Source organism: Salmo salar, chromosome 17 (assembly GCF_965601325.2).
Source record: "Salmo salar chromosome 17, fSalSal1, whole genome shotgun sequence".
Classification (NCBI taxonomy): domain Eukaryota; kingdom Metazoa; phylum Chordata; class Actinopteri; order Salmoniformes; family Salmonidae; genus Salmo; species Salmo salar.
Window position 1 is genome coordinate 58,323,234 of NC_138307.1, and position 9,963 is coordinate 58,333,196.

Sequence of the window (9,963 nt, forward strand, 5' to 3'; positions counted from 1 at the left end):
ACAGTTGATGTTGAGATGTATGTGAAGCGTTTATTTGGGCTGCAATCTGAGGTGCAGTTAACGCTAATGAATTTATCCTCTGCAGCAGAGATAACTCTGGGTCTTCCATTCCTGTGGCGGTCCTCATGAGAGCCAGTTTCATCATAGCGCTTGATGGTTTTTTGTGACTGCACTTGAAGAAACTTTCAAAGTTCTTGAAATTTTCCAAATCAAATCAAATCAAAATCAAATTTTATTTGTCACATACACATGGTTAGCAGATGTTACTGCGAGTGTAGCGAAATGCTTGTGCTTCTAGTTCCGACCATGAAGTAATATCTAACAAGTAATCTAACCTAACAATTTCACAACAACTACCTTATACACACAAGTGTAAAGGAATTAATAAGAATATGTACATAAAAATATATGAATGAGTGATGGCCGAATGGCATAGACAAGATGCAGTAGATGGTATAGAGTACAGTGTATACATATGAGATGAGTAATGTAGGGTATGTAAACATTATATAAAGTGGCATTGTTTAAAGTGGCTAGTGATACATTTATTACATACATTTTTCCATTATTAAAGTGGCTAGACTTGAGTCAGTATGTTGTCAGCAGCCACTCAGTGTTAGTGCTGGCTGTTTAACAGTCTGATGGCCTTGAGATAGAAGCTGTTTTTCAGTCTCTCGGTCCCTGCTTTGATGCACCTGTACTGACCTCGCCTTCTGGATGATAGCGGGGTGAACAGGCAGTGGCTCGGGTGGTTGTTGTCCTTGATGATCTTTTTGGCCTTCCTGTGACATCGGGTGGTGTAGGTGTCCTGGAGGGCAGGTAATTTGCACCCGGTGATGCGTTGTGCAGACCTCAGTACCCTCTGAAGATCCTTACGGTTGTGGGCGGAGCAGTTGCCGTACCAGGCGGTGATACAGCCCGACAGGATGCTCTCGATTGTGCATCTGCAAAAGTTTGTGAGTGTTTTTGGTGACAAGCCGAATTTCTTCAACCTCCTGGGCTGCTCCCTCTGCTGTTTCCTGAAGTCCACGGTCATCTGCTTTGTTTTGTTGACATTGAGTGTGAGGTTATTTTCCTGACACCACACTCCGAGGGCCCTCACCTCCTCCCTGTAGGCCATCTCGTCGTTGTTGGTAATCAAGCCTACCACTGTAGTGTCGTCTGCAAACTTGATGATTGAGTTGGAGGCGTGCATGGCCACGCAGTCATGGGTGAACAGGGAGTACAGGAGAGGGCTGAGAATGCACCCTTGTGGGGCCCGTGTTGAGGATCAGTGGGGTGGAAATGTTGTTACCTACCCTCACCACCTGGGGGGGCGGCCCGTCAGGAAGTCCAGGACCCAGTTGCACAGGGTGGGGTCGAGACCCAGGGTCTCGAGCTTAATGACGAGTTTGGAGGGTACTATGGTGTTAAATGCTGAGCTGTAGTCGATGAACAGCATTCTTACATAGGTATTCCTCTTGTCCAGATGAGTTAGGGCAGTGTGCAGTGTGATTGTGATTGCGTCGTCTGTGGACCTATTGGGGCGGTATGCAAATTGGAGTGGGTCTAGGGTGTCAGGTAGGGTGGAGGTGATATGGTCCTTGACTAGTCTCTCAAAGCACTTCATGATGACGGAAGTGAGTGCTACAGGGCGGTAGTCATTTAGCTCAGTTACCTTAGCTTTCTTGGGAGCAGGAACAATGGTTGCCCTCTTGAAGCATGTGGGAACAGCAGACTGGGATAAGGATTGATTGAATATGTCCGTAAACACACCAGCCAGCTGGTCTGCGCTTGCTCTGAGGACGCGGCCGGGGATGCCGTCTGGGCCTGCAGCCTTGCGAGAGTTAACACGTTTAAATGTTTTACTCACGTTGGCTGCAGTGAAGGAGAGCCTGCAGGTTTTGGTAGCAGGCCGTGTCAGTAGCACTCTATTGTCCTCAAAGCGAGCAAAGAAGTTGTTTAGTTTGTCTGGGAGCAAGGCATCGTGATCCGCGACGGGGCTGTTTTTTCTTTTGTAGTCCGTGATTGACTGTAGACCCTGCCACATACCTCTCGTGTCTGAGCCGTTGAATTGCAACTCTACTTTGTCTCGATACTGACGCTTAGCTTGTTTGATTGCCTTGCGGAGGGAATAGCTACACTGTTTGTATTCGGTCATGTTTCCGGTCACCTTGCCCTGATTAAAAGCAGTGGTTCGCGCTTTCAGTTTTGCACGAACGCTGCCATCAATCCACGGTTTCTGGTTGGGGAATGTTTTAATAGACGCTGCGGGTACAACATCATCGATGCACTTGCTAATAAACTCGCTCACCGAATCAGCATATTCATCAATGTTGTTTGTCGACGCTATGCGGAATATATCCCAGTCCACGTGATCCAAGAAATCTTGAAACGTGGAATCCGATTGGTCGAACCAGCGTTGAACAGACCTGAGCATGGGTGCTTCCTGTTTTAGTTTCTGTCTATAGGCTGGGAGCAACAAAATTAAGTCGTGGTCAGCTTTTCCAAAAGGAGGGCGGGGGAGGGCTAAAAATGCGTCACGGAAGTTAGAATAACATTGATCCAGGGTTTTGCCAGCCCAAGTTGCGCAATCGATATGCTGATAAAATTTAGGGAGCCTTGTTTTCAGATTAGCCTTGTTAAAATCCCCAGCTACAATAAATGCAGCCTCAGGATATGCGGTTTCCAGTTTACATAGAGTCAAATTAAGTTCTTTCAGGGCCTTCGATGTGTCTGCTTGGGGGGGAATATATACGACTGTGATTATAATCGAAGAGAATTCTCTTGGTAGATAATGCGGTCGGCATTTGATTGTAAGGAATTCTAAGTCAGGTGAACAAAAGGACTTGATTTCCTGTATGTTGTTATGGTCACACCACGTCTCGTTAATCATAAGGCATACACCCTGACCTTCATGTCTGACCATCATGTCTTAAAGTAATGATGGACTGTCGTTTCTCTATGCTTATTTGAGCTGTTCTTAACATAATATGGACTCAGTCTTTTACCAAATAGAGCTATCTTCTGTATACCCCCCCACCTTGTCACAACACAACTGATTGGGTCAAACGCATTAAGAAGGAAAGAAATTCCACAAATTAACAAGGCACACCTGTTAATTGAAATGCATTCCAGGTGACTACCTCATGAAGCTGGTTGAGAGAATGCCAAGAGTGTGCAAAGCTGTCATCGAAGGCAAAGGGTGGGTACTTTGAAGAATCTCAAATATATAACACTTTTTTGGTTACTACATGATTCCATGTGTTATTTCATAGTTTTGATGTCTTCACTATAAAATAGAAAATAGTACAAATAAACAAAAACCCTTCTATGAGTAGGTGTGTCCAAACTTTTGATTGATACTGTTGGTCAAATTAAGTTCCTATAGCTGTAGGTGTGGGAGGCTGGGAGTTTCCCTAAATTATTGACTCTGTCTTGTCTTTGTGTGGGTGTGTGTGGGTGTCTGTGCTGCTGATCAGTGCACTTTTTTCACAGAGCTGGCTGTTTTTATTTCTCTCCAGTGCTCCCTGTACAAACACAGTTTTTCTAATAAGGCAGACACTGCCCAGTTTAATTGGTACTAATTTCCTAAAGCGTGCTCACATGCATGTACGCACACACACACGTACTGTCACGGTTATCGTCGGTGAAGGAGGACCAAAATGCAGCAGGACTGTGTTTGTTCATTTTGAACATTTATTAAATCAAAATGAACACAAAAACAACAAACAAGAAAACGAACGATCCACAGACAGTCTGGCAAGGCACAAGGCTAAACACAGAACAATTTCCCACAAACACACAGACAAACACACCCAACTAATATAGGACTTCCAATCAAAGGCAACACCACACAGCTGCCTTCAATTGGAAGTCCACCCCAATTAACTCTACATAGAAACACACTTACTAGACTACACATAGAAATACATAAACATAGACCCTAAACCAAAAACCCAGAAATACTAAATCAAACACCCCTTTATCAAAACACCACCCCGGACCACATAAAACAAATACCCTCTGCCACGTCCTGACCAAACTACAATAACAATTAACCCTTATACTGGCCAGGACGTGACACGTACACACACACACGCACGCGCACGCACGCACGCACGCACGCACGCACGCACGCACGCACACACACACACACACACACACACACACACACACACACACACACACACACACACACACACACACACACACACACACACACACACACACACACACACAAACGCCTTCTAATAGCAGGTCTAGTAGGAGAGGGTTGGGGTGGCACAGTTATCTGGCTCAGTTCCAAATGCATACAGCAGACATGCTAAAAAGGCTCTGGATGTTCCACATGGTAAAGGAGTTATGGCAGACATTAAAAGGTTTTCTGGGGGCTCGGTTTCCCTCCCTCCAAACGCTGCATTAGTACAGCTAATGGGCCCAGGGCTCTGGCAGTTCAAACACACCAGCCAGCTCACTCCCTGCCGTCCTAATTGGTGATGACTTTCCTTTCCCTTTCTTCCTCCCCATGTCCTTTCTGCCCTCTTTCTCTACCCTCCTCCCTTCTTCCTCCCCATGTCCTTTCTGCCCTCTTTCTCTCCCCTCCTCCCTTCTTCCTCCCCATGTCCTTTCTGCCCTCTTTCTCTACCCTCCTCCCTTCTTCCTCCCCATGTCCTTTCTGCCCTCTTTCTCTCCCCTCCTCCCTTCTTCCTCCCCATGTCCTTTCTGCCCTCTTTCTCTCCCCTCCTCCCTTCTTCCTCCCTATGGCCTTTCTGCCCTCTTTCTCTCCCCTCCTCCCTTCTTCCTCCCTATGGCCTTTCTGCCCTCTTTCTCTACCCTCCTCCCTTCTTCCTCCCCATGTCCTTTCTGCCCTCTTTCTCTCCCCTTCTCCCTTCTTCCTCCCCATGTCCTTTCTGCCCTCTTTCTCTCCCCTCCTCCCTTCTTCCTCCCTATGTCCTTTCTGCCCTCTTTCTCTCCCCTTCTCCCTTCTTCCTCCCCATGTCCTTTCTGCCCTCTTTCTCTCCCCTCCTCCCTTCTTCCTCCCCATGTCCTTTCTGCCCTCTTTCTCTCACCTCCTCCCTTCTTCCTCCCCATGTCCTTTCTGCCCTCTTTCTCTCCCCTCCTCCCTTCTTCCTCCCCATGGCCTTTCTGCCCTCTTTCTCTCCCCTCCTCCCTTTCCATACCTTTCTGCCCTCTTTCTCTCCCCTCCTCCCTTCCCATACCTTTCTGCCCTCTTTCTCTCCCCTCCTCCCTTTTTTTATCTTCCATCCTTTTCTCTCACCTATTACATTTCTCTCCCTTTGGTTTGGTGGTATGCTGTTAGAAAAAAAGGTGCTATCTATAATCTTAAAGGGTTCTTCAGCTGTCCCCATAGGATAACCATTTGAAGAACCATTTGCGGTTGCAGGTAGAACCCTTTTAGTTCCAGGTACTGGGGTCTACATGGAACTAAAAAAGGTTTATCCTACAGGGACAGCCAAAGAACCCTTTTGGGACCCTTTTTTCTAAGAGTGTGCTTAATGTACATTCTCCCTCCATCTTTCCTCTTGCCCCCCCTAACCGCTTTCCCCTCCCTAAATCTCTCACCCTTTCCCAGAAGCGTTTAGCACCAGACGTCTGACCCCAGCCTGTCTGTCCCTTTGAGCCCCACAGATGTTCTGGCCCGCTGGGTCTCACGTGCCCCAGCAACAAGGTGTGTCCACTCCATGAAATCAGTTAAATCATGCAGGGCATTTTCCTCACGCGATGCCAATCTGTAATGAAAATGTGTTTTACTGAACTGGAATGCTCATTTCACACTTGAATTGTTAGACGTTGTACTTACCCAATCTATTTCTCATAAGAATATCTAATAAGAGAAGTCATTGTTTTGGATCCAAAAGTCCTTATAAAAGTGAATTTGTCTTTATGGCTATAGTAGAAGTACAACAGAATAGTAGCAGTCAGTACTTGTGATCAGCACAGGTGATGAATAGACGGTCTTGTCACTGGTGAGTCATGGATGGTCACAACTTCTCCAGAGCCACAGATCCACTCCTTCAGCAGCAACCTGAACCAGCAGGAACTAAGGAAGGGCTCTCATTAGTTCCTCTGAGAGGGTTTACTGTCATCCTGCTCTGGTGTTCATTTACTTCCCAAGCAGGTGTCAGGTCCCCTTTCAAAGCCAATGTAGTCTAAAGTAGGTGACTCACCTCTTAGAGGGCAGCAACAGTGCAGCTGTTTGAGTGAATGCGGACTAGTCCCAATATAATAAGAAATGTCTCATGTAAAACAATTAAAAAGAAGACATTTTGATCATGGATTATGTGTTTCATCTTCTGTCCAGATCTTGTGCTTCAATTGTATGTGTGCGTTTTCCCCTGTTTTCAATAGTCTCCCCGTACACCATACACATTAACAAGCAATAAAGTAGAGATGACCTTGCTGGTATTGGGAAGGAGAGGCTGACGTTTTGCATGAAAAGGCTCTTTGTCTGGTAGTGCCAGACCCTGTTGAGCATACGGTTCTAATAGCTTTGTCTGTATGTGTGTCCGGAGTGCCTGAGTGTAAGACTATGACGTAACAGGTGAAATTACACGTCTAGCCAGCAAAGCAGATGTGAGACACAGGTTGGAGGGGGCAGGGAGAGGGTGGTTGGGTGGAGGTGGACCGCTGCCTGGAAGTAGTGAAGGACTGGGAAAGTATAATGTCAATGTATGGTAGGTGTTGGGAGGCCTGGGAAAGAGTTGGTCCAGGCGTCAGATCAAAGGCTCCAGGAGAATAGCAGTGGGTATGTGTGTGTTGGTGTCACCGTTTCCATCAAGACGGTAAGGTCCATAAACCAGCAGCAGGTGTAGCCACAGACAAGGGAGTCTTCCAAAGGAGGCCTGGATTGGAAAGACCCATTAGTTGGGAAGATGTTTTCCATTTAAATCCTAAGGATAGGGTGATGAAAAGAGAAAGAGAGAAAGTCACATATGGGTAGACTAATCCCCTACATCTCTTTTGTATAACCCTTTTCCAGACACTTAGACAAAGCAATCAGTACAAGAAGACCTAAGAGTGTGTGTGTCAGAGGAGGCTGATGGGAGGAGATAGGAGGACTGGCTCATTGTAATGGCTGGAATGGAATATATTGAACGGAGTTAAACGTGGTTTCCATGGGTTTGATCCGGTTCCATTTATTCCATTTCATCCATTACAATGAGCCAGTCCTCCTAGCTCCTCCCACCACACACTCTCTCTCTCTCCAAGGTCTTGTCTTACTGAAACCATTGGAGAGTTGCTTCATCTGATTGCCTGGAAAAGGGTTATATAACCACAGTAACAAAAGAGATGTTGGAGGGGAAAAGCAACGTATGTCATTCCAAGATCTGGCATAATCTGATAGCAGCACTTCTAAAAAACATTATGGACTAACTACAGAGAAAGGGCCCTCTTACTGTGGATCTTATCTGTGGTCGTTTCATATGTAAAACAGTCCAATAACAGCCAGAGGTTATTCCATCGTTTATCTCAAATTCATAGTGTCAAAAAATGATATGTTACGTAAAGATAGTTGGAAAGCTCAAGAAATATTGTTGACAACCAAAAAGCACTTTCAATCAGCACTCTATTTTCAGACGTATTAACTTCTGAGGGAGTTTTAAGCAGGTAGTGTTGAAAAATCCATGTTATTGATACTCTTGTTTCAAGTCCTTTGACACAAACCACTCGACTTGCATGGTCTATGAAAATGTACCATGTTTGTAGCTCTTGGACAAGCTGTTGAAACTAACTGCCACTGACCCCCTTCTTAAGAATTTAACATTTGACCTTTCGTTCGTTGGGTTCAAAGCCTGAAGACCCACACCTGATCTTCTAAGAGCCCTGGCCCCTACACCTCAACATGGCACATACATACACACTCCAGAACATCTCTCAACAGTTTGTGTGTGTGTTTGTGTCTGTCTGTGTGAATTGGTGAATGTGTGCATGGCCGTCTGTGTGTATGCACGTGTCCGGCATCAAACTCACTCTGCTATGACCATTGTGATCTGTCTGAAGTATTTTAACGGTCTTGTAAAATATTCATTGTGGGTTTTCCTCCTGAAAAATGAGACTGAGCAATAAAATCCCAATAACATTTAGGACCGCCAGCTGGCCGTGCTGAAACGTTAAAATGATCACACACACAAACACACTTATAGCAGGGTCTCTTATTTCACTTGCCTGGTGTTGGAGCTTTCAGACACCCGCAGTAGACATTAGGCAAGTTGCCTTTAACGGAAAACTGTGGACGGTTAAGTTATTATTATTTAATATTTTTGGTGGCTGGGATGCCAATATCTCTCATTTCCAAGACTATTACCTTACCAGACTGAGACAACCTTACCAGACTGAGACAACCTTACCAGACTGAGACAACCTTACCAGACTGAGACAACGTTACCAGACTGAGACAACCTTACCAGACTGAGACAACCTTACCAGACTGAGACAACCTTACCAGACTGAGACAACGTTACCAGACTGAGACAACCTTACCAGACTGAGACAACCTTACCAGACTGAGACAACCTTACCAGACTGAGACAACGTTACCAGACTGAGACAACCTTACCAGACTGAGACAACGTTACCAGACTGAGACAACCTTACCAGACTGAGACAACCTTACCAGACTGAGACAACCTTACCAGACTGAGACAACCTTACCAGACTGAGACAACCTTACCAGACTGAGACAACCTTACCAGACTGAGACAACGTTACCAGACTGAGACAACCTTACCAGACTGAGACAACCTTACCAGACTGAGACAACGTTACCAGACTGAGACAACCTTACCAGACTGAGACAACGTTACCAGACTGAGACAACCTTACCAGACTGAGACAACCTTACCAGACTGAGACAACGTTACCAGACTGAGACAACCTTACCAGACTGAGACAACCTTACCAGACTGAGACAACGTTACCAGACTGAGACAACCTTACCAGACTGAGACAACGTTACCAGACTGAGACAACCTTACCAGACTGAGACAACCTTACCAGACTGAGACAACGTTACCAGACTGAGACAACGTTACCAGACTGAGACAACCTTACCAGACTGAGACAACCTTACCAGACTGAGACAACCTTACCAGACTGAGACAACCTATACTGCGTGGTTGCATTTGTTCTTAGTCAACCACCATGTAAGGAATCCAGACATTACCCAATACCCTGTATGGTTCCTGGGGACTACATGTTGTAGATTAGCAGACATGTCGATACTCTGTGTGTGTCCGACAGGTCTACACTCTTAGACAAAAGGGTTCCAAAAGGGTTCTTCAGCTGCCTCCATAGGATAACCCTTTTAGGTTCTAGATAGCACCTTTTTCTCTTAGAGTGTAGGTTGTAGGGGGTTTAAAACCACCAGGGGAGGTGTGGAGGAGTGCTTATCGATCCTACACGTGTGATGTAGCAGACCAGACTTTTGTCAATATTTATGTGAGGAAGGTATAGTTTTGCTCTGATCAAATCAAACTTTATTTGTCACATGCGCCAAATACAACAAGTGTAGACCTTACCATGAAATGCTAATTTACAAGCCCTTAACCAACAGTGCAGTTCAAGAAGAGTTAAGAAAATATTTACCAAATAAACTAAAGTAAAAAATAATAAAAAGTAACACAATAACGAGGCTATATACAGGGGGCACCGGTACCGAGTCAGTGTGCGGGGGTACAGGTTAGTTGAGGTAATCTGTACATGTAGGTAGGTGTGAAGTGACTATGCATAGATAGTAAACAGCGAGTAGCAGCAGTGTACAAAACAAATGGGGGGGGGGGGGTTAATGTAACAGTCCGGTGGCCATTTGATTAATTGTTCAGCAGTCTTATGGCTTGGGGGTAGAAGATGTTAAGGAGCCTTTTGGAGCCTTCCTAGACTTGGTGCTCCGGTACCACTTGCTGTGAGGTAGAAGAGAAAACCGTCTATGACTTGGGTGACTGGAGTCTCTGATCATTTTAT